The sequence below is a fragment of the Rhipicephalus sanguineus genome, chromosome 2 (genome assembly GCF_013339695.2).
Source record: "Rhipicephalus sanguineus isolate Rsan-2018 chromosome 2, BIME_Rsan_1.4, whole genome shotgun sequence".
NCBI lineage: Eukaryota > Metazoa > Arthropoda > Arachnida > Ixodida > Ixodidae > Rhipicephalus > Rhipicephalus sanguineus.
The window spans coordinates 162,566,153-162,592,754 of NC_051177.1; positions in this window are offsets into that span (position 1 = coordinate 162,566,153).

Consider the following 26,602-nt stretch of genomic DNA (forward strand, 5'->3'; position numbering starts at 1 on the left):
CCCTCTGTCTCTCCTCCTCACCACTCCCCCTCTCCCCTCTCCTCTCCCCCTTTTCTCCACTTCCCCTCTTGCGCGCCTCATTCTTTCCTGCGCAACGCCGCGATGAGTGCCAGCGCATGTGCGTCACCTCCCCCTCTATCTCCTCTTTTACTCTCCCCCCTCTCGCGCGCCTATCGACTGCGCGCCTGTCGACCGCCCTGTGAAAATTAACGGCCATGCTAGAGGGAAGACAAGACGCGCGTAGCGTTGTTCTTCGCGTTCCACGACGCGAGGTCGGTAGCCTGCCCAACGAGCGCCAACGGAACGCGGTCGTGCAAGTGCTCCGGCTTCGCGTCGCCTCATGGTACCCTTTAGCGGGAGATGGTGTAATTTTTTCATTCATTCATTCATTCATTCATTCATTCATTCATTCATTCATTACTATGCAGATCAGTGCTTCTTTTGTTTGAACCTGCCCCTTGCTGTGTGTAGAAGTCGTAGGGCATATTAAAGACGATAGTCTTTCTTGGGATACTTAAACGGAGAAATTTTGGTCTGTCTGTCTTTCTGTTTGTCGGCACGTCACTCGATTCAGCCACTCGGCCAAAGTTGAACCACTTGCCCAAGGGCCAGCCATCTTGAACGGCTGACTGGGTTCATACTTGTGTACATTGTCGATCAAAAAGCAAACATTACGCATATTTGAGGCGCAACATTACTAGGTAAGTATTGGGTGGTGTGTTCCTTCAATAGAAAATACATAGATACGTAATTCTAGAGACCCTCGTTTCTTAAGCTGCGGTGAAAATGCGACTGCGCTGAAACTTGCCTTCCTCCGTGCCCTCTGCACGATCTCATTGTTGTGTTTCGGTTTCGGTTCTGTATTGCACTGTACGAATGCCATTGGGCGCCGCTCTGGCATTCCTGTTTTACCCAGGCGACGTGTAAATAAAAGAGTGTGTAGAGAGTACTCGTTGAGTGCGGACGTTTCTTCTGCTTCAGCGCTTCGCGCCAAACCGCATGTTCGGGCTGGCTGGCGTCCCCGCCGGTCGCGTTAGTCAACGCCGGTCTTCGCCTGCTGCTGCGCCGGGACAACCAGTCCGCAACACAGCACTCATGTTTCCCGACGTATTGCCAGATGGCGTTCATATCTCACGCAGCGCCTCTTCTATCGTCTTTAGACGACATTTGCAGCAAAGCACGCATATACGCGGCCAATTTTTTAAACGGCATCATTCCAGGCATTTTCATTACTTTGCACTTGTTTGGTTAAATGATGAAAAGCAACATTAATTTCCTTTTCGCTGTACCTTTTACTTTTTAGGTTGTGAGTACAGCTGTTTATATAAGGAGCAGAACCTAACAAAGGAACCAGCACAACTACGAAAGCTGTTCAGAATGACTTAAGATATACGTGTGCCCAAAGAGTTTGACTTCATCAACAGTGACGTCTGTGATACATTGCCCAATTTAACTCTGCGAAGCCGTCTACATAGTACCAAAAAATACGTGAACGTAGGCCAACTTGCACACATAGCTATTGTTATTTAGTCTATTTATATGTATGTATGTATGCATGCATGTATGTATGCATGTATGTATGTACGTATGTATGTATGTATGTATGTATGTATGTATGTATGTATGTATGTATGTATGTATGTATGTATGTATGCATATGGCAGTGTCCTCAGCTCTTAATGAGATCCAAAATTGCAGTGGCTTAGCTCGGCTATGCCAGGATATACGTAGCGTTAGCAAAGGCTCAGCTGATTATTCTTAGCTTTCCAGATTGTCTAAGGTTAGCTTGATTGTCATGCTTACTGATGCTCCAATGACACACACACGGTATACGTATTATGTGGCACATGCATATTTATTTTTGCTGAACGTCAGGTTGCTCCTCTATTGCCTCAAAGACGGCTCGGTGGTCAGTGAAGTAACACGCTGTCGTCGCTCAGCATTCTGGCGACGCCGCTTTACTAGACGTTCCTCCCCTTCCTCCACTGTCTCCGCAGCACGTTAGCCTTCTTCTGGTCATTCTTCGTACGCTGAACCGCTAATTGCCAGGCAACTACTTCGGGTTCCGACGAGATAAGCTTCTCGGCTCTTCTGCACCGTCGAGCAGCATTTGCGCTCTCCTTCTCCATGGCGTTACCGACATGCAAACGCCAGTCAGAGGCGCTATCAAGCGGCCCCAGCGCAGTATCAAAAGGCGACTGCACAGCGAAGGTGAATAGCTGCGCGCGCGCTGGCGCCACTGTGTCTATGACGTCACTCCTCTCGAATGCGGTGCATACCAGCAGCGGCGAGCCCCGGGTGGCGGCGCCGGAGAGCGCGTGAGATGCCAACTCCGGTGACCCAGCTGTGTGACATAACTGATCCTCGCGCATGCGCAGCACGGCTCATGACGCTCCACGCGAAATCGGCTCCAGCTAGGCAAGTGTAGCTAACGCTACAAAAACAGATATTTGGGACCAGAAGTTACGGAGTTCCCTCTATCGAACGCCCCTCACTTGAGTGCCATGTGGTATAACGGTGGCGCGCTCCTCACACATTTGGAAGAGCAGACTGATGGGCGAGTTGGTAATGCATTCTGTAAAAACTGCGCGAAAAACGTGGACAAATGCGCTTAGTGTCGTCCGTTTCTCCCTTTGTCCACGTTTTTCGCGCAGTTTTTACAGAATCACACATTTGCCTGTCCGCGCTCTACGAAAAACTACGCGGAAGCTCCGCTGGACATTTCTACCAATATTTTTACTGGCAAAATAATAACCTTGAACAGTCAAAATAATAACCTAATAATAACCAAATAACCTAAGTTTTTACAGTCAAAATAATAACCTTGGACAAAAAGAAAGCACCGGATTGTTTACAGGGACTACCTATTTGCAGAATCGTACAGGTAGCGCACATTGCAGGCTGTCGCCACGGTGGGACATCGCCAAACAAGCTTTTTGCGTGAAAGGCAAGCACTCCCTGAGCGCGATCCATGTGACATACACTCTTACAGTAGTCTGTCTGTACAACTAAATGGGACATAGAATAAAACCACAGTCCAGCGATTGAGCTGCCGCACCATATGATCATATCATTTAGAGCTGTATAAACAACTAACCTTTGTTGCGTCAAAATTATTACAGGTTTGCGAAAATGCCTTCTTATAAACTAAAGAAATTCGCCCAAACGGCGGCTTGTGTGCCCCGTCAGGATGGATGGGTGTACGGGCGCAAAATTTTATTGCAAATCCTGAGGTGCGCAGCTCAGCGCGCCATCAGGAATGTTCATTTTTTTCGTGATAAATCATTGCACTTTTCATTATCTATGTTTATCGGCCTCCTCAGCGAGAAATTCCCTGCTTCTTTTTTTTTTATTGGAGTACATCCATTTGTTGGGGCTAGGACAACCATGAGCGTATGGCGTGAATTCTTTTATTTTCACTGAACTGGCCAGTGTCTAGATCATCAAAACGTGCATAGCTCAAAGCTTGCGACCGTATGCTTCGCGACTAATGTTAGAAGGAGCAAGATAATAATATTATATCTGAGGTTTTTGGTGCCGAAACCAAGATATGATTATGAGACTCGCTGTAGTGGAGGGCTCCGGAAATTTTGAACATCTGGTGTTCTTTAACGTGCACTGACATTGCACAGTAGACAGAAGGAAAAGGAGTACACGAGTCAAAACATATCATACCGTTCCTCACCACATCACACTGCAGCTGTAATCAGTGACGCAAGCTTGAGCCAGTTATGTGCCGCGTCCATGGTAGCCCGGTAAACAGGAAGCAGGTAATTAGTGTGTTTGACAAATCCGAGCATTGCTTATGACTTGCGGCCTCCTTCACTTTCTTCGGTCGATGCGGTGTCCGCATTTCCTTCCTTTCTTCTCCACAGCCTGGTTCCGTTATCCGCTAACCAGGTCTAATTATCCTTGTGGGATACGACTGACAGGAGTTCCCTGATCAGCTTTGTTCCTTCGGCTGTTTCGCAACATCTACCACCAGCATTGACCCCGGAAGCGAGGCTTCATGTCTGAGGCAGCCGCGTTGCCGAGGTAGATTGTTGGAACTTATTTTGTGCTGAATCTACACGCATTTCCCAGCGCTCGCCTATACGTTGCCGAAATACCTTCGCGCCATCAGTGCTGTTCCTCGTTATCGTATTCTCACAAACGGCAGACATGCTACGTGAACGTGTCAGTGTAAGATCTCAGGTCATACGCCTCCGTGCACAATTTCAAGATGTTTTTGCTATCAGAGAACATTTTAGAGAAACCCGAAGATTTGAATGTTGAGACGGTTGTGGAATAGCAGATAGTACTTGGCAACGAAAGTATTTACGTATTCCGACTTTAGTTGTGACCCGTAGATATAAAAGTTGTTGTTGTTTCTATTTCTTGTCTACCTGTGTGGACGAAAAAGAAAACAACGCTGGGAAGCCTAAAAAAGCTCATCAGATTGATATATTTGTAAACCTTTGTACGCAAAGTTTCGAGACTGTGTCCATTAAAAAGATGCGTTTACCATTGAAATCATTTGTGAAGCACCCCTTCGAAACAGTATCCCTTGCACTATATACACAGCTTCCAACGCTTCCTGACGTCTTGAAAACAATTGGAAAATGATCTTTTTGTCAGGGCTGTCAATTCCTTTGTCGTGGCGTCTTGAATGGCATCGACACTCTCCATCCAGCGACCTTTTAGGGCTCTCTTCACACGTGGAAACAGAAAAAAATCGCATGGGAGAGGTCAGGCGAGTATGGCGGATGGGGAAGTACAACAATGCTGTGTTTGGCGAGAAATTTTGTCACTCTGAGAGCAGTGTGCGGTTTGCGTTATCGTGGAGAAGGCTCCACTGTCCCGATGCCCATAAGTCAGGGTGACGGCGTCGCAGTGCATCGCGCATGTGTTGGAGCACGCGGATATAAATCTCCTGATTCGCCGTCTGCTCTTGTTGGACGAACTAGTGGTGTATGACACCTCTGGCATCGAAAAAAACTATCAGCATCGTCTGTGCTGTAGTCTTCCGTCGCCGCACCTTTCTCGACGCCGGATAGCTTGTAGATTGCCATTTGGCGCTCTGCTTCATTGTTTGAGGATCGTATTGAAAACACCATGTTTCGTCCTCAGCAATGATGCTGTCGACGAATACAGCATCCTTCTCTGTCTTGGAAAACAAATCAGCGCTCACTGATGCCCGTGTGTCCTTCTGGTCCTGCGTGAGGGTGTGCTGCACAAGCCTGACATTGAGCTATCGTTTCCCCAAGCTCACACGCAGACTTTGGTGGCATGTTGTCTTAATAATGTCGACAGCATCCGATAGCATGCGTACTGTAATGGTGCTGTCTTGCTGTACGCTTTCTCTGATCCGAGCCACATTGTTTTTATTCCGTGAGGTTACAGGACGCCCCTGCCTTGTGTCGTCTTCCACCAACGTTCTCCCCGAAACGAACCTCTTGTGCGCTCGCAAACTCGCGCCCGCGGTAATGTCTTGTTGCCGTAAGCGTCATGAATCAGCTCATACGTCTGTGTGGTTGTCTTGCCAAGCTTCACAAAGAATTTTATGTTTACACGGTGTTCGAGGTGGACGTCCATCTCTCCACATTCACTCACACAAGAATGCGCCGACGACTAGTGGCAACGATTTTATCTACATGTAGTGCCACCAGCGATCTACCATAGCAATTAACATAAAGAGCTAAAGTTAGCCCGAAAAGATGGCGCTACACATACGCACCAAGATTTAGTTTGGGGAATCATTTGTAGAGAAGAAACAAGATCAGTCGCGAAATTTTACGGACAAAGGTAAAATCTATATTTCCTAGAAATGATACTTTTAGCAGAAAAACAAAGACGAAATAACGTTTGCCATAAAATCCTGGACGTATAACAGCTGTGAATGGAAGCAAAAAACCAAGCGAACGAATATTACAGTAAACATGACATAGCTAACGATACAGTAGAAGTGTGGACGCCATACACGCGACATTTTATGTATTCGCGATACTGACAGTACGATTCGCTTCACAATAATTACGAAGTGGCAAGAGGAGTACTCTCCTGTGGTATTTGAACTCAAACAGTTTAAATTGACCATTTTTAGACATATTTCAGTTTGGTAGGCAAACGTTAAATTTACAACTTTCTATGCTATGTCTTTTCTCCATGTTGGCTTTCGTTTTCTCCGAACTTCATAATTGTAATTTCATCATCATCACCATCAGCCTGACGGCGCCCGCTGCAGGGCAAATACCTCTCACATGTTCCGCCAATCAACCCGGAACTGTGCTTGCTGCGGCCGCGTTATATCCACAAACTCCTTAAATTCATCTATCCACCCAACTTTCTGTCTCCCCCTCGCGCCTTCGCCTTCTCTTGGAATTCAGTCTCTTAATTTTAATCATCAACGTTCGGTTATTTTGCCTACGCGTTAAGTGCACTGTCCATGCCCATTTCTTCCTCTTGATTTCGACTAAGATGTCCTTAACCTCCGGTTCTTCCGCCCCATTCTGCTCTCTTCTTGTCCCTTTAGGGTACGCCTACCATTCATTAAATTGTTAATTATTTGAAGTTATTTATTTTCGATTATAAGAATCTTCATTTGAATTCAGCACTGAACGTTCGTGGCAGACATATAGCCGGAAGCGTACTCAATTCATACAGCGCCGCAATACAAGAATAGTTGCTGTGGTGAATATTACGTTCACAAGTTTTCTAATAAGCCATTGAGAATGTTCGGCTGTTGAAACACTGTGACCCAAATCTGACAAATGTAGGTCAAAAACCATTTACGTGGCTGCCTCAGCCGATGAAATAAAGAAAGAGAAAGCGAAGACACACATGAAAATAGTAGGAGCAAATATTCAGGTCGTGAAAGATACACGAACGTGTCCTCACTTGTAGCACGTAGTTCGGCGATGTAAATGACGCTAGCGCTTTAAGAAGAAAACGGTTTAAGGAATGATGTCAGACAGTACCACTCCTCGCTATTTGCGCAATATTTTATGTTTTATTAAATCATTACTTTTCCACTCATGGCATACCTTTCTTGTCATCATAAATATTTTGTTGCATGATGAGGCCGAAATTGTTTATTTTTTACTTATGAAGATTCCTACAACTCCAAAAAGCAGCTTGATCAATAATCAGTGGCATTGTTCCGAATTTTAGGTCTAAACTTTGTGCTGAAAATTATTATCTGTGCGTCTGTCTTCGACCGAATGGAGCAGTATATTGGCCGTGTTTTAGCTAGAAGGGAAGGAAAAGAGCTGTGAAAATCGGTCAATCATATCGACCACAAAGGCTCAAGTCACACGCAACTGAAGTTTTTACTACAGGGAGCTTTGCAGAACCCGAGTCGCCAGCTGGCTTTATAGACGTTTATAATCGTAGTATCTGTAGTTCTAGAATTGCTTAGTATACAAACTTTGCCAACTACAGAATCTTCCTTAAGAGTAGGTTTAATTGCATGGAGGTGTATTTAGACGTGACGTGTCTGTGTACTTTTATGAAAGGCAGGAAGGCAGCACTTGAAGCCATCGCCTCCGCGCCGTAGAAATAGAGCTACAGAACATTCCAAGTATAGTGTGCGCTTTTCACGCCGGCAAAGTTCACCTGTGACATACAACCACAGAAACGCAGCTGAGGGTGTGCTCAGGGAAGAGCACAGAACTGCGACTCTTAATTAGTTTGCGTAAATCTGGGTTCTCTCGACGGACCCGCTCCCACAAAAATACGGCAAGACACCGTTCTTGGGACAAGAAGAGAAATCTTGCACCAAACACACCTGCCCTTGGGGCTATGCACTGCCCTGGGAGACTTGGTAGGTCTGCCTAGCTTCCAGCAATTATGCCTGCTGCGAGGTCCTCGAGTCGACAGAGGTGAACGCAGTCAGACGCGAAACAATCTGGAGGGAGTGATATTCAGCGTAACATGGTTCAGTGAATGCAGTCTGGAATACAGTGAATACTGCGGTAGCGGGCATTGTTGTCTAGAGTGTTTGCTTATGGTGCTCTTTCATGGAAGGTGAAGAAAAAATGAGAGTGAGTAACGTTGCTGTGTAGCTTGGTAGTGTGGTGCCACCACGTTTCCGCGCACTGGAAAGGCCAGTAACCGCAGTCCGGAAGTACCTCACGCTTTCGTGATTGCATACGCCGTAATGTATGCATGTACCGTCACAATGAGCATCCGTGTTGTCTCGCTGTTATTTTCGCTGATTCAAAGCATCTTGAGAGTGCACTGCAGACCGCGTTCCGTATTCACAGAAAGATTGTACGCTGCAGCTCTTCTTAAATGACAATTAGAAGCTTTGCTGGCACTGGCCGCATCATTAGCGCAGGTAAAAAACCAAATGAAGAGAACAGTTAAAATTAAGAAGCTTTCTTATTACCGACCCAACTAGTTTCCTGTGCTCAACGCAATCAATCAGGATGTGTCTATTCATTTCAAAACAGCCTCCGTTTAGAGACCATTTTCGTGCAATCTGTATTGCTGTTTTTATTATAACGGTGCCTGCAGCAACCGTTAAACCATGCACTGTATCGTGCTCATGAGGGATACATAACTGATTATGTATTTTGTAGAAGTGGATGGCCATTTAATATATGATGCTGCATCGGCACAGTTTCTTCTTTTCAGACGCAAGCGTGTTTTTGTTAGTTCTCATGACTGACGCACCTGAGTAGGACTTGGCCCTGGCGCAGCTAAACACCAGATATCATCTTGATCATTTTACATAGGATTATATTACAGACACAAAAAGTAAATGTATACAGCTCGTCTCGCCACTTCTAGCAAATATATATATATATGAAGTATTGATTCACCGTAGCTTTCAAATAACTTCATGGACTGTTTCCCACGTGTACCGCGACATTTATGGCGAGAGGATTCACACGAGCTGAATACACAAATGAGAACAGCAATAAATTACTACATTATTAAGGAGCCTTATAAAGTTTCAATGTTATAATCGCTAAATGAAGTTCACTCGAAAATCCTGCTCTACAGAGCATTGGCGGCTTCTTGATGATTTAAGGAAGTTAACGTCCCTTCTATGCTTATATTTTGTCGGCAGCAGGAGAAGACATATTCTGATTCGAGGGACTACCGGAGCGTCCATTTTACAAACACAAAAGAAGCACGCGCCGGAGCTATTTGTTCATGTATCGGCTGCCAGGAAAAAAAAATGTAGGTAATGTTGGAGCAGGAAGTTCTAAGGAAGAGACTGCACAAAGGTGTTGGTGCTAATCAGGGACAGCAGATTTGTTGACATGTTCTAAATGTAATAAGCGAAGGTGCGAGCATTAATGATTATAATGAGTGGACCAACATGCATATAATACCCACAATGTAGGCGCTTGTAAAAAATGAATCAATGTAACGTGTGACAAAAGCCTATACACTCACCGCTTGGGCCTTAAAATCAAATTTTATTTAAATTCAGGTACGTTCCCATAAAGGGAGAGCAAAGAATCTTTCTTGAAATCCCCGTTCCCTATTCGCCTTGTTTACTTGCCTACAAAGCCGACCATCTGGGATCGGACGGAACCAACTGGCGCTCATGCACAATTGACGCTCATATCCCGGCCACTCCACTGTGATGGCCGAAAACAATAAACCGAAATGGACATCGCTATATTTAGCACAGACCTAAAGGCGCAAAACATGGGCTACTTAAGAACAAACTGGACGAAGTACGCACTTACAAAAGCTTTCCTGTATAAGGCAGCCCATTGAGGCCGTGGTACATGCGCGCGCATGTTGGAGTATTCTTATTCACGAGCCAAGGCTGTGAATTAGCATAAGCGCCTTAAACTCTCTTTTGTTGTGCACTTCCCTTGCATTCTTGATATGGCCAGGCATTGGACGATTGTATTTTGTACTTAATTTTTTGTCGAATGGTCTAGCTCAAAGGAAGACATATTAGATTTAAAGGGACTCAACAAAGTGCAATTCACGGAGTCTTGCGTAAGTGGTGAAAACCTTAAAATGCGCAACAATGCGCAATCGTCTCATTTGAACCGACATAAGTTTATGTGTGCAGTGCTTGATAAAAGCTGCTTACTTCAAAGATTATCTGCTGAATTTCCAAAGCCTCATATTTACCCACTGTCTCCTCATTCTCATCGAAACTGCAATAGCTTATAAGGCGTTTGCAGGGCAAGCTAGACAGAAGCCAGAAACAAATTTACAAAATACGTGCTAGCGGTGTTAGCCATACAGTAATTCAAACATATGCACTTTTGAATTTACAAAGGAAAATAAATGCATGTAGTTTGCGATTTAACAAGCTTTATTGCTTGGCTACTTCGTTCATTATCTTAGATGATGCATAGCGTGGATTGGACTCAGGACAGAGAAATAACACTGATGCTCAGGACAACTGCTGTTTTATGTTTATTTTAGTTTAATATGTCTAGCGAACAAAAGCGAGCTTTTCTAGCGCGTGCAAGGCGCGTAGAATAACAAAATCTATGACGAACATAACGAAACTATACAAAGAAAGCACACGTTTGCATTGCATTACATATATTGATACGTAAAGCTACATGTGTGTAGAGGTGGGCACAGCTGCTTCGAAATTTATTCATGATCAAGTACCTAGGAGAAAATGTGTCTCCCCCTTCAATTTTCAACCAACTCGATCGTGACGGCTTCTATTTATCGTTCAGGACTTTGCAGTTCGAATGGCTGGCGTGTTTAAAACGCACGCTTCAAACTTTTTCTACACATCAAGATAACATGCCTTTTGTGAGAAGAAGGTAGATAGACGATTACTTATCCATTTGACGGAGGCTGCGTGGGTGTCTTCAGTAACCCATAAATTATGGACAAACTGTCACATCAATAAATACTTACAACTGTTATATTTAAACGAACACGTTAGCTTTCCGCTCGTGTAAGCCCACAGCGTTGCTTCAAATGCGATGAAGTTTTGAAGCGTGGTCTCTTGAGAATTTTATTAGGAAGAAGACGGCCGGTGATGTTAAGACGCAATGGAAAACATATTTTACCTTCTAGCGAACTATTTATTGGCAGTGTAGCCGTAGATTACGACGTTATCAGATGAAAATTCACTACCTGACGCTTTTGTCAATATACGTGAACCAAAGTATTTAGAAGCGAGTTAAGCCCTATCATTTCTTAACTGATCTCGCACATATCAAATGCGACATAAATTATTCACACACAGCTACTTCTACTATCACTAGCTTGCCTAGTAAAACTGCTTTTTTTTTGCGAATATGCTTGTATTTATAAAGTGTACATCATTATAAACATATGTTTATATCATTTTCTCTCTCTCTCTCTCTCTCTATATATATATATATATATATATATATGTATATATATATATATATATATATATATACTTTGATACGCATATGTTCTCACTTGTTCCTTTCAAAGGTTGTTTCACCATCTGGATCTTTAATTTATATATGTGTCCTTATTGGCGGTAATGAATTTTACAATGCCTTGAACCATACTTTTGTGCTATTATTTCTGTAATAACCACCTCTCAGAAAATGTTCAAGAATGGAGCCTTTGAGGTAAGTGTATAGGGAAAATGAATAAGTCAGAGTAAAACTTGACGGAAAGAAGGTTATAAAGAAGGAATTATGGCACAGGACTTCTGAAGCGCGCGTCCTTTTAAAATGAGAGACTTTAAAGCGCCGCCTGAAAAGCACTGTATATCGTAAATGTTTAGCCGTTTTACTATAGGCTGGGTTAATGCGGACGTCTAAATGGGGGCTGCATACACGCCATTCATGTATCCACGGCAAATGCCAAACACAAGACCACACTATGTACACTACTTATGAAGCTTTATACCACTGTACCATGTCGCGATTGCATACTTGATTGTCGAAGTAATATAATTTCCGCTTAGTAACTATTAGGTATTGTCAGACTATCTTGTGCCAGGACCCGTCCTCACAAGCAGCGCGATGAAATTATGCGTCGCAGGCCGCGAGATGGTGCTTCATGCGCTAAGTTTGATCGTTAACGGCAACTTTAATATATTTTGTTTAGTCTTCAATTTCATGCGCATTTTGGAGGCTGTAATAAAACTTGCGATAGAAGTTAGGGCATGTTGCTTATTCATGTCAGAAAATAGTAACTGAATTCTTGTTCAGCAGTATCCTTTTATCATTGCAGCATAAGTCTGCTAGACGTTAGTTTGAGGCGGGTGTAGAAGAGGGGCACCCCAACTGCAATCGACACAGTAAAGCTTTAGCTGGAACAGGAGTCATTTTTCATTACTGAGTGCGCCAGTCAAAAACTTTATTGAATGGCGCGCAGCAGTTTAAGCCCCCGGGGGATCCACGAGGGACACCCTAGCAGCTGCTACCGTAGGCGACGCCCGAGTAGCTGTGGGAACGTGGTGGCGTTCCGCCAGTTCTTAGGCCCTCTGGACTGCCTTGAGTTGGTGATGGAGCTCGGAACTCATGTGTGCATTTTACTAGTCAGACTCATTGGTGAGAGGTACCTGAGGTGGTGTCCTGACTTCTTTCTTGTGCCCGTGTTTGCACGCCCTGTCTTTTTAGAATGAATACTTACGAACTAGCTCAGCTCTCTGTTATTCTAAGTCCCTGAAGTAACGCGGGGCATTGCCAGAACATGTGCGAGAGTGAATAATGTTCTGTGCAATCGGCACTGTGGAGTGATGTCTGAGCTGTAATGGCTGAGTCGGCCCCGTGATGGGCATACCATCTCGTTTGCAGCACGTGAAATGCTACAGCTTGTGCGCGTTCGAGTTTTGGGTGTGGGAAGGGGTGTTGGCTCCTGTTACGATAGTGAGAGGTGATTTCGTGGAAGGTGAGTAAAGGGTCGTGAAACTGTTTGCCTGGGCCCAGGTCTTCGGTGGCTGATTGATCGTCGCGGAGGGTGAGTTCTCGCGCTCGGTCATGAGCCGTTTCGTTGAGGTTGGGTTCTTCGGAGGGGACGTCTTTGCCCATGTGGGCAGGAAACCAAGAGAGGCAGTGCGAGCCAGTCTGCTTGCGTGTTTGTAAATTTTGGCTGCTTCACGCGTGATATTGCCGGTTTCGTAAGTCCGAATTGCGGCGCAGGAGTCTCTGAAGACGCCGGTGTACCAGGGGTTGATCATCGCTCAGGCTATGGCGACCTGCTCGGCTATGACGCTCGTTGCTAGCCTAACCGAGGCGGCTGAGCGTGGCTTGATCTCCATATACTACCGCGAATGTAAAGGTGGAGTTACCGTATTGCACCGCACCAATAGTAATGTTAGTGGATGTGCCTTGTATACACGACTCCTTTGCCTTCGTTACGTTGATCCCACCATGGTTGAGAGACTTTTTGCAGCTGCCAGTGCTTTTTTCCTTCAGTATAAAAAACAAGCGTTAGTTGTCGTGCGTGCCATACGTCACGCCCTGATGCCGTGCCCGAGTATACCTCGGACACTGGCCACCCTACACGCATGTCACCATAAACCTTGCTCCTGCTTGTAATGTGTGGCCTTGGCAACAAAACTCTAATTAACGTTAACGTAAAAAGGCAATTTTCGCTATACTCTTGAAACTTTCTCTTAGACACCGTATTTACATGTAGCCGAAATTTCTCATTAATCGTGAATTCATTATTGAACACTTAAGTGGCCCGCTGTTTTCGCCGTAGTGGGTGCAAGCTTGTTCTCGCACGTCGTGGGTAGTTGCCTTTAACCCACCTGTCATTACGATACAGAAGAATCGTCTTCCTTCTGTTTCTTGAAGTATCGTTGCCGCCTTTGCAATGAGTTATCTTTTTTAAGTGGAAACGTACAGCAACCGCGGGACGATGTCCTCACTAGTCGAATGACCGAAGTGAGTCTTCAGATGTGGGCTGCACTGACGAGCCACATCATGAGGGAACGGGAAGGGAAGAGGCTGGAGCAAGCAGCTGAAGAAGTATTCGAACGGAGGCGTCAGGGGCAGGAATCGATGCGCAGGCAAGACGACATGACTTTGGAGGACATTAGAGATGAGATTAGGCTGTTGGAACAGCTGCTCCAGGAATATATTTATTTATTTATTTATTTATTTATTTTACCCTCAGGGTCAACAGACGTTACACAGGGGAGTGGTAGAAATAATAACGAACAAGTTTGTAAGTACAATGAGGATATACAATGTTCCTGATTAAACAACAGATTATGATAGGCAAAAAATACAAAAATAGCAAATATCAAAATGGCAAAGAGGAAAATAGAAAATAGAAGGATACATTCTGGTAAAAAATAAGAGGAATGTTTCTAAATATACAATAATCGTTCTTACCATTCACTACAACAGGTGACAGTGTAATGTTCTTATTTATAGATACACAAATATGGCATATGAGATGAAAACTACTACAAGGTATTAAAAGAATTGGCTAATACAGTGACAAATGTGTCATGATCTGAAATTGTTACAAGCGATGCGGGAAGGCAATTCCAATCATTTGATGTGCGCGGTAGGTATGATTGTCGAAATGATTCAGTTTTAGAGGATAGGCTGCCAACCTTATGAGCCTGATTCAAACGGTGAGAAACATAATGCGGCGAAAGTATTAGCAAATCACGTAAGTATGAATGGTGGTAAAGTTTGTGAAAAAGGGTTAAGCGGAGCATTGTACGACGAGAAGCAAGTGAAGGTAATTTAAGGTTAGATTTCATTAGTGTGATACTCGAGTTTCGATTGTAATTAGAAGTTATAAAGCGAACAGAGTTATTTTGTACCATTTCTAATGAATGCACCAAGTTATTGTGATATGGATCCCAAACCGATGCGGCATATTCGATTTTAGTGCGAACGAGTGTTTCATACAGCATTAGTTTGACAGAAAAAGGTGATTTTGTGAAGTTACGGCGAAGATATCCGAGCATGTGATTAGCGTTACAAACAACATAGTTAATATGAGTATGCCATGTTAGGTTGTTACTGATATGAACTTCGAGGTACTTGTATGAGGTGACACTGTTTAATTGTATGTTATCTAAGCTGTAAACAGGTAAACTAGTGATTTTTCTTGACACACGCATGAATTTACATTTTTTACTGTTTAATTCCATGAGCCATGTGTTACACCAGTTAAGGACAGCAGTAAGGTCAGATTGAAGAAGGGCGACGTCGTTAGGTCTAGTTATTTCACGAAAAATTACACAATTATCGGCAAACAGATGAACATATGAGGAGACGCAAGATGGCAAATCGTTAATATAGATTAGAAAAAGAAGCGGACCAAGGACGGAGCCTTGTGGTACACCAGAATGTACCGCACATTCTTCGGAATTAGTTCCATTAGCTGAGACAAATTGTGAGCGGTTAGTAAGGAAGTTTTCAATCCAGGTTACAAGGCAGGAATCAAGTTTAAGTAGTCGTAATTTATAAATGAGCAGTTTGTGACACACCTTGTCAAAAGCTTTAGAAAAATTGAGGAAAATACAGTCGGCTAAGGAGCTGTTGTCAAGAATGGTGTTTAGTTTATGTGCGAAAAGTGTTAATTGAGTTTCGCAAGAGTATGATTTGCGAAATCCATGCTGCGAATGATTGAAAAATGAGTGCGACTCTAAAAAGTTTGCGAGGTGAGAAGCCAAAATGTCTTCTAATATTTTGCATGATATACTAGTGAGAGAAATGGGTCTGTAGTTTAAAGGAGAGTGCTTATTACCTGATTTATGGATTGGAACTACCTTCCCGACTTTCCACACAGATGGGAGAACACCGTCGTTGCGAGACTCTTGAAAAATTTTCGTTAGTATTATGGATGAATAACAGGCAGTACTTTGGAGGAACTTGACATTTATTTGATCGCTACCCGGTGCGGAGGACGGTTTTAGTGACTTAATAACGCTTGCGACACCATCGTAACTGAAAATGACAGGAAACATATCGTCGTGGTCATATGGTTGCACATGGGGAGCAGTGGCGGTGGCGGTTAAAGAAATATTTTTTGAGAAAACATCATTCAGTATGTTGGAGCATTGGTCGGTCGGTACAGCGTCACCGTTAAGATTGTTAAGTACTATTACATCGTTGTCTTGGGGATTGATCACACGGCAAAATTTTTTAGGGTTAGTCTTCAACAGCGTAGGTAAGGTATTGGCTAGAAAACTATCTTTGGCAACTTTTAAGGCCTGCACGTATTCATCAGCGCTCTGTTTGTAAGCTGACCAACGAGCCTTGCTATTACTACGTTTAGCCGATTTGAAGAGACGCTTCTTTTTGTTAGACAAGCGTTTTAGCTGATGATTATACCACGGGTTTTTTTAGATTGGAGGAGATCGCGTAAGCAGGGATGTACTTATCTGTTAATTCCACAACCTTAGCAAGAAAGATACTCCAGTTCGACTGAACGTTGCGATAGCCGAAATCACTTAAGAAATCATCAAGAAATACAGCAAGTTCATTGTTGATAGCAAAAAAGTCGGCCTTGTTGTAATTTCTTAATGTCATAATTAAAGCAGGAAGAGCAGCAGCTTCTCATGCTTGAGAAGCTTCGCATGGAATTTCAGCGTGAAGACGACCCCCGACATCGGCCTTTCGGCAGAGATGTCGGCCATGCACACGCAGCTTAGGTTTCTGGTATGGCAGGTCAATCCTACGCCAAACACCAGCTCTCCGCATTTGGAGCAGGACAAGATAAGCGCAGTCGTTCTACATCGAAAGCCGTAAGCCCGTTCCTTACTATAACAAGTCTGCAATCTAACAGTACAATCAGGAAACACTCAACGTCACTCACGGTCGCCAGTTATTTCATCGCCCTTCGAAAGTGGTTATGAGACATACTTTTTCGCATACAGGCCACGGATGATTACGTATAGTTACGCGCATTATCTCGCACCTGCAATCCTACCTTCCGGAAGATAGCGGTCACCAGTGTGCTCTACGACTCGCGACATCGTTTCAAGCGACCTCTCGGTTATCTGCAATGTTCGGATGGATCGCAAGTTACTACTCGTTCCTCAACAAGCAGAATTCAAAATATACAGCGATGTGTTTGGAAAGTACGTTCTGTCCTATTATATGAACACTATCGATTTGGAACACGGGCTGATTATTTTAGTGAGATTTCCTTCTTCGAACTGACTCACCGTGAAAATGCTAAATGCGCTGCCTGCGACTGCCATAATAAGGTCTAAATTACTCAAAACGTCGTTGAGGTTACATATTTCATTTTAGCTGTCTTTCACAAAAAATTACTAGAATAAGTCCGCAGATAATATAAATATAACATGTGCTCAACTAAAAAAATTATATATCAAAGCTTGTGCCAGAATGTTTTATATGCGAAACCAACGCTTACATTCGTGACAGAGTGTGTTTGGACAAAGGCGCAGAAAGGAAAGCTTGGTATGAATTGTAACCTTTAGTACTGAAAAACATCTTTCTGCTGGAGTCGGTGAAAATAATTTTTGAAAGAAATGCTCTGTTGTATCAACTAGATTCCGAACTCGAACTAGTTCTGAATCTGCTCTAACTAGTTCTCGAGCGGATTACAGACCACCTCCCATTTATAGGTTCTTCTTTCGCGCCGCTCAATAGCACGGATGGCGAAAACGCGCTTTTTATGATTTCATTCTACGGAACAAACAGTAGGTAAATGCTCACTGTCATCCTACACCAAGAAAAATAAACCGCCAGAACTATGCAGATAGCGCATCAACTTTTCTTCAATAATTTAGTTTTAAACACCGAATGCATGGTCGGAATATAACAAATCACACTTGCCAACGACGTTCGATAGAATAAACAAAAAAAAAATTATGCAGCTTAGCACTAGGGGCGCCAAGCCTGAAGGAAGAGCGGAGCTCGGTGGCCTTCCTTGTTACTTTCCGATTTTCTATTTATTTCTTGTCTTTGTCTCGGTTTCTTGTGCGGGTTTTTTGTACCGGTTGCTTTCTAATTCTTCTTTTCTATTTCTCTCTTTAATTGTCCATCCATTTCTTTCTTTCTCGCTCTTTCTGTCGTTAGATCTCTTTATTCCCTTTCTTTCTCTTCATATGCTTCCTTCTCTCTTTCCTTGTTTTTATTTCTCTCTCTTTCTTTCTTTCTGTTTCTCTCTCTTTCTATGTCTTTCTCTGTGTTTATTTTTATGTCTTTATTCCCTTCATTTCTCTCTATTTCTTTTCTTTCTATTGATTTATTTCTTTTTTACTCTCTTTCATGCTGCTCTTTATTTCCTTCTCTGTTTCTATCTCTATTTCACGCGTTTCACGTTATCCCCTTCACCGAGCAGAGCTTTCGTTTAATGCTCTCACGAGGACGATCCTTTGGGCCTGCATTATAAATGTTTTCCTCTCTCTTTTTGTCTGTCACCTGTATTACTCAGTAGTGTGGTTTGCCCAATTCCTGTGGCGCATACCCACTTGTGGTTTTCTGGGGACACCAAAGTTGGTGCTCAGCGAGCAGCCGCCGCTCGGCTAGCCAAGCGACAACAACCAGTGCCGATTCCCGCGCGCATCAACAACGCAACCGTAGTATAACAGCATTTAATCGTCATTACACTTTACCTCACAGCCCATAACGTTAAATCCTCACGATACCATATACCGACATTGCAATAACAACAATTATTTCACCAAAAACAATAACAACAGCGCAACGGCAATCGCTGGGTGCCGCGCTACACACTTCCTCATGTTTAACTGAAGTGGAGCTGTATTTAGCGTAGTATTTAGAACTACACAAATCGCTAGACAAAGAGGACATTTGTTTTTTTTTTTTTGTTTACCGAAACACGCAGCTGTCTTTTATACAAGTGTTGCAAATCAGTACAGGCGAACACGCAGCAAAATGCGTTCTCGGCACGCCTTCCGACCGGAGTATACCGTATATACTCATGCAGTGGCCGCACTCAGCACTTTCTTAAAAAGTCCCCCAAAATGTACAGTTAAGTATTACCCGTGTATTAGTCACATTCTTTTTCTCTGTGGAGGTTAGAAATGTTATTGTTTGTGCGGTGCAATAATTCCGAAGCTTCTTTTTTTTTTCTGGAACACCCGACTGGGTCATCGGAAGTTCGAGAAGGAAGAAAAATGTCTGGGACAATGGTTCTTCCAAGGGGGGGATCGGAGATCTCTGTTCGTTCCGCGTTCGTTCTGGCGGTGTTACGTCACAAAAGTGGGCGATCCGTAGCTCTCTTCCGCCGAGAGGAAGAGGACAGCCAATCGTCAAGCGGTGAGCGGCGAGCTTTCCGGAAGTAGACATGCATCGTTTGTCCTCGGCAAAGGGACCGAATATTTCAAAACGAAGTGTTTCTCGCCTTCTAATAAATACAGTTGTTATATGTGTAGTGAAGAGTACGAGACGACGACGAAGCAGCCAAGAAAGCAAGCCACATCGTGAGTGGTAGCCACGCGACCCGAGCTTGCGCTTGCTTGGATTTTGGACCCTCGACGTTCCTCATCGTTCCTTCACGTTTGTACGTGAATAAACCACGTGACATTTGGTGGAGGTACGTGGGTTTCCCCTACGACCCTGGATCTTCGCTCCCGTAAGCTTCCCCCCCTTCGTGATACCAACATGGCCACCGAGACTCCTTCCCAGCCTGGCCCTTCGGCTGTCCACGTCACTTGTGGCGCCGTGTATCCTCAGCGGGACCCCCCCATCTTCTCGGGCTCCGGTGAATCGGACGTGGACGAGTGGCTGTCGAGGTATGACAAAGTCGGCGCCAGCAACAGATGGGACGATCCAATGAAGCTTGGGTATGTGCAATTCTACCTTGCCGACATAGCCCAACTGTGGTATCACAACCACGAGGCCGAGCTTCCATCTTGGTCAGCTTTCAAGACTGCTATCAAGGACGTCTTTGGACGGCCTGCGGCTCGCAAGCTTCTCGCCGAGCAGCGCTTGCGTCAGCGTGCACAACAATCGGGTGAGACCTACACGGGTTACATCGAGGATGTCCTCCATCTGTGCACCCGCGTCGATCCCGCTATGCCTGAGGAGGTCAAAATCAACAACATCTTGAAGGGCATCGAGGACGGCGCCTTCCAGCTGCTGCTCGCGCGGAATCCCACCACAGTCGCTGCGCTAGTTTCCCTCTGTCAGAGTTTCGACGAATTGCGCAGGCAGCGCGCGATCGCCCGTCAGGCCCTCCCGATCCCCGATCCGCTCTCCAGCTTGCAGCTAGCTGTCCCTCCGGCCACTCAGCCGACTCTCCAGCCCACGATCAAAGACTTCATCCGTGAAGAAGTCGCACGCCAGCTGTCCTTACTGCCGCTCACTCACGAGCCGGCGCATCCTCTGGCTCCGGGCATTAAACAAGCCATTCGGACGCAAGTTGCTGAGGCTCTCCCACCCATGTTCCAACAACCGCCCGTCACTGCGCCGCTTACCTACGCCGCCGTTGCTGCGCGGCCCCCTCAACAGCCTATGCCCTCTGCTCCACCTCGACCACTGATGCCGTCCCATGCCTTGGCGACCACCGCGTATCACCAATCTATGCCTTACGCTCCACCTCGGCCACTTACGCCGCCCCGTGTCTTGCCAACATCCGCGTATGCTTCGTCGCCGCCCATCCCAAACCCCTCGGCTCCGTCTTTGCGCCGCTCCGACGCGTGGCGAACCCCGGACAATCGGCCCATCTGTTTCTCCTGTGGCCTCGCCGGCCACGTCGCTCGCCATTGTCGCCTGGTTCCTCCAACATTCGACGCCATGGGCATGCCAGTTGCGTCGTCGTCCAGGTCGCCCCCAAACTACGCCCCTCCTCACTTCGACGCCGACGGCAGGCCGGTCGCGTCGTCGTCCCGGTCGCCACCGGAGTATGCCCGTGATCAACGACCCAACGACACCCACCGGTCACCGTCCCCTCGGCGACGCTCCCTGTCACCTATGCGTCGCCGACCTGCTGCGCAAGAGGGAAACTGATCGCTGCAGTTCCGGAGGCAAGAACTGCATGCGAAGCGAACTGCCCAAGGCCTCCGTCTTTTTCGCCGCAAAACGTTATCGACGTCAATGTTGAAGGGACCACGGCCCAAGCGCTCATTGATACCGGGGCCGCCGTTTCCGTAATCTGCGAGAGCCTCTGCCGCCAGTTAAAAAAAGTGACCACGTCGCTCTCAGGACTCATGCTCCGCACTGCGAACTCGCAGTTCATAGCACCTTCAGCCGTGTGCACCGCGCGCGTTAATATTCAAGGCGAACTTTACGTCATTGAGTTTTTCGTGCTGCCGTCCTGCTCTCACGACGTTATCCTCGGCTGGGACTTCCTTTCACGTCATCGCGCCATCATAGATTGCGCCCGAGCAGAAGTCGCCCTTACGCCGCTGCAATCTTCTGTTTCGGGGCCTACCATATCTGACGCATGTAAACTTGTCATTGCTGCCGACGCTGACGTAGCCCCAAACACGTCCACCCTTGTCGCCTTGACTTGTCCGGCCGCTCCTGACGGCGCTGTCCTGTTCGCGCCGTCAGAGCTGTTTCTCCGCCGCCACGCCCTACGACTGCCGTTTGCCGTACTCACCGTCGAATCCGGCGCTACCATCATGCCGATTTCCAACTTGCGCACCTCGCCCGTTCGTCTACTTCGCGGGGAATGTTTGGGAAGCATACATGCCGTTGACCTGCTTCGCTTTCTGGAGTTCGCTGAAGCCCCACTTCACCACCAGCTGAATGCCATGACAGCCCCTGTTGCGGCACCTCCGAAGTCAGACATTTTAAATGCGAAGCATTTCTTAGCGAACCTCTGGCACTTTGAGCGTTTCTATCTACGTATCTATCTATCTATCTATCTATCTATCTAGCCGCCTACGTCCGGGTGCTCTCATGATCGCCTCCTTAACTTGGTGTACACCAAAATTTGCATGGGAGGGTAAGAGGATTTGACGAATATGATTGCCGGGTCATGACATGAATAACTTTAATACCCTGTCGCGTACGTCGTCAAACCCTTTCCACTAGACACGTGTGGCACATACCCGTTTACCACGGGCTGCGATGTACGGGTATGCGCCACAGGTGATTGACAGTTTATATCTACCCAGGAACGGCGAGAACAAACATTGGTAACTTAAATGCTTGAGCGTTAACGAAAACCAACATCGGCAGCGTAGACTCAACGAATAGAAAAAATGAAAATTAGGATTCCAGCAGGAATCGAACCCAAGCATTCTGCGTGGCAATCGGGTATTCTACCACTGAGCCACGCCAGGTCTATAAACTGGTTTGGAAAAACAGCCTACGCAGGCGTAATATCGGTGCAACGTCAGTTGTGGTTGTGGTGCTGGCTACCTAATTTTACAAGAAAGCAATAAACATTACGTGATATCCTACGATGTGTACTCATACGATACAGGCGTCATATCAGATTAACGTCTGTAGTTCCAGTGTTGGCTCCGCTTTTATAGCAGTCTAATAAACATTACGTTTGTCTTTCTATGATTCAGCAAGCTATATTGAAGCATTGCACGACCCCGGAGGAATACATTAACGAAAGTTACATATGATATCCAGATCACCGCACCGTAAAGTGCGCTTCGTCCACCAGAGCGACGTAGTGTCCTCTTCATTTCTTACGAGGCTGGGCGATGGCCTCATGCTGACCGAGGATGATGCCAGATTGAATGACAGCCACTATGTAGACTAGGCTACGTAGGCCACATACGCCCAGGTAGTCTACGAATACGACAAACTCCATCCACTGATGTTGGTCTACGTAGCCCTATCCAGGCCTACCAGCCTCGACGCCCTATACCTCACCAACGTGAAGGGTGGCTTCAGGTTCCCACATTTCGCCGGCTCTGTCGACGAAATGACCGAGGCTTCCACGAATTCCAACAGCTCTACTATTCATTGTTACGTTACTGCGCACCACTTGGAGGACGAAGACTGCACCACACGAACACAACAAGTACCCTTATAAGCTCTACTATACCACAAGCTCTACTATACCACATACTTCACTACATATGGACCCCTCGTCACCGCGATCCCGACAGGATCCTATAACAAGTCATGAGCAGCTGCTGGTGCTGACTGATCACGGTGATGACGCCATTGTTCAAAACTGTCAAGAACTTCTTGCATACATGCACTCGGCTTCGTGAAACGTGCGTGCGTTCTCGGAACACGTATAAGCACTACATATCAGCTTACCCCTTCTGGTGTTGGTAATACGCACGTTGCCATTGGCAGCGTTACCCAACCGTAAACAACTGGTTATGTAACACATATGCGGCTCTTCAACATATATATGTGTGCGTATAAAATTTATAGAAATCTTTAGCGTCATTTTGCAAAGTGTCGCTAAGTAAAAAAAAAGTTACGCCACAGTCACCTACCCGCCGCATGCTTCGCATAACGTCGACTCCCACGGTACGTAGGATCTGCCGAATTTTTTCACCCTTCTGTATCCCCGGATCTATCATTGGACCATCGACGCGAACTATTGGCCCTTCTAGAAGAGTTCCGCTCATCCTTCGACTGCGGTCAGCCATCTCTGGGTCGCACAACGAGCGTCACGCACCACATCGACACCGGTGGTCATGCCCCTTTACGCCAACGACCATATTAGCGCCGTGTTATCAATGAACAAGTCGATGATATGCTCACGCGCGGAGTCATTCAGCCATCTGAGAGCCCCTGGTCGTCCCCTGTCGTGCTTGTGCGCAAAAAGGATGGCTCTATCAGATTCTGCGTCGACTACCGCCGCCTGAATAAGATAACTCGGAAGGATGTATACCCATTGCCACGCATCGACGATGCCCTCGATTGCTTGCAAGGAGCAGAATATTTCTCGTCCTTGGATTTACGATCGGGCTATTGGCAAGTTCCACTCGCTGACCCTGACCGCCCGAAGACTGCGTTCGTTACTCCCGATGGGCTTTATGAGTTCAAGGTGATGCCCTTCGGAATCTGCAACGCCCCAGCTACCTTCGAACGAATGATGGATAACATCCTTCGTGGCCACAAGTGGAATACCTGCCTGTGCTACCTTGACGACATTGTTGTATTTTCCCGCGATTTTCCGACTCATCTTGTTCGTCTTCGCGCTATTCTCACGTGCCTCGCCTCTGCTGGCCTTCAACTTAACATCAAGAAGTGCCATTTTGCTGCGCGCCAACTCACCATACTAGGTCACGTCGTCTGCAAGGAAGGCGTTCTTCCGGATCCCGCTAAACTTCGTGCCGTGGCCGAGTACCCCAAGCCCAATTCCATCAAGACGCTCCGAAGCTTTATTGGGCTGTGCTCATATTTTCGTCGATTTGTGCGCGACTTCGCTTCTATCATCGCACCTTTTACCAACCTACTGACAGCCTCTAACGGCCTGTCGGCTTGGTCACCAGAGTGCGATGAAGCTTTCATGACGCTACGGCGCTTATTAACGTCACCTCCGATACTCCGTCACTTTGACCCTAACGCGCCTACGGAGGTCCATGCTGACGCTAGCGGTGTTGGTCTTGGTGCTGTACTGGCTCAACGGAAACCAGGATACGACGAGTACGTTGTTGCTTACGCGAGTCGAACCCTGAAGAAAGCGGAGTGCAACTACTCAGTCACTGAAAAAGAGTGCCTCGCCATAATCTGGGCTTTGACCAAGTTCCGTCCGTACCTTTATGGCCGCCCCTTCGAAGTAGTCACGGACCATCACGCGCTCTGTTGGCTCTCATCTCTGAAAGATCCTTCAGGCCGCCTCGGTCGTTGGGCGCTTCGGCTGCAGGAATACGACATTCGTGTTGTGTACAGATCCGGCCGGAAGCACTCGGACGCTGATGCGCTATCCCGCTCACCGTTACCGCCTGACACAGCTTCGCCGTCAGCCACGTCAGCTGTCTTGTTGACGCCCCTTGACTTCGCAGACATGCCGTCGGAGCAACGCAAGGATGCGTGGATCTCCGAACTCGTCGACTTTCTGACTGGTTCATTGGTTCATCCAGCGTCAAGAACTCTCCGTCGTCAAGCCACGCATTTCGCACTCCGCGACGGCCTCCTCTATCGGCGTAATTACGCACCTGACGGTCGGAGGTGGTTGCTAGTGATCCCGCGCCACATGCGCACAGAAGTCTGCACTGCTTTTCACAACGACCTGCAAAGCGCTCACGCTGGCGCTCTGAAGACTTACAACCGCTTGCGTCAGCGATACTACTGGCGCGGCATGTACACGTTCGTGCGCAAGTACGTACGTGCTTGTACTGCTTGTCAGCAGCGTAAAGCTCCACCTCAACGCCCAGCCGGTCCACTTCAGCCTCTACCTTGTCCGGGACGTCCATTCGACCGCGTCGGCATCGACTTATATGGCCCGCTTCCCCCGACTTCCTCTGGGAATCGGTGGATCATTGTTGGCGTGGACCACCTCACCCGTTACGCAGAGACTGCAGCACTTCCAACGGCTACCGCAAGAGAGGTTGCGTTTTTTATCTTACGCAACTTTGTCCTTCGCCACGGTGCTCCCCGTGAACTTTTGAGCGACAGAGGGCGTGTTTTCCTGTCTGACGCTATTCAGGCCTTGCTCGTCCAGTGCAACATCGTTCATCGAATGACCACCGCGTATCATCCGCAGACGAATGGCCTCACGGAACGATTTAATCGCACACTCGGTGATATGTTGACAATGTACACGGCATCAGACCAGACCAACTGGGACACCGTCCTGCCGTTCGTCACGTACGCGTACAACACCGCAACGCACGCGACCACCGGTTTCTCACCTTTCTTTCTTTTATACGGACGCGACCCGTCCTGCACGCTGGACACTATGCTTCCCTATACGCCGGACTCGTCTGAATATACTGCGATTTGTGACGTTGCCAGATACGCCGAAGATTGCAGACAATTAGCCCGTTCGCTGACCACCGAGGACCAAGTCCACCAAAAGCTACGGCACGACACCGACCGACCTCTCTCTACTTTCACGACTGGTGACCTCGTTTGGCTCTGGATCCCATCGAGCACTCCTGGCCTTTCCTCGAAATTGCGTGCCCGATATCAGGGGCCCTACCGCATTCTTTCTCGCACGTCTCCTGTCAATTATGAGGTTGAGCCTCTGACAGCATCCCACGATTTACGTCGTCGTGGTCGGGAAATCGTCCATGTCAGCCGCCTGAAGCCCTATTACGACCCCGCTATACTGACAACGCCTTAGGTCGCCAGGATGGCTCCGCTATTCACCAGGGGCCAATGTAGTGAAGAGTACGAGACGACGACGAAGCAGCCAAGAAAGCAAGACACATCGTGAGTGGTAGCCACGCGACCCGAGCTTGCGCTTGCTTGGATTTTGGACCCTCGACGTTCCTCGACGTTCCTCATCGTTCCTTCACGTTTGTACGTGAATAAACCACGTGACATATGTTTTTCTTATCAAGCTCAAGCAGTTTCTGAAACAGCAATAGCTTTGAGTGCTGATATTTATTGGTGTTAGTTTTTCTAACGTGCTTGCTATGTTAAGTCACGCACGCGAAAAAAAAAAAGTAGCGGTTGGCGCAGTTTTTCAAGGTGTCATCCCACCGGAAGGTCTGGCTTGGCTCCCGGGTGTCGAATCGTCAAAAGGAACTTCTGCTGGCTTTTATAAAAGAGCACACACAGATACCTACGCCGTCGTGCCCACTGGGGCCGTCGTTCACGAGTGAGGACCGGGACGACACGTGGCAGTAGCTGGTAGCGCTTTTGAACTAAGAAGTCCCTGCGCGTAAGACCACAGC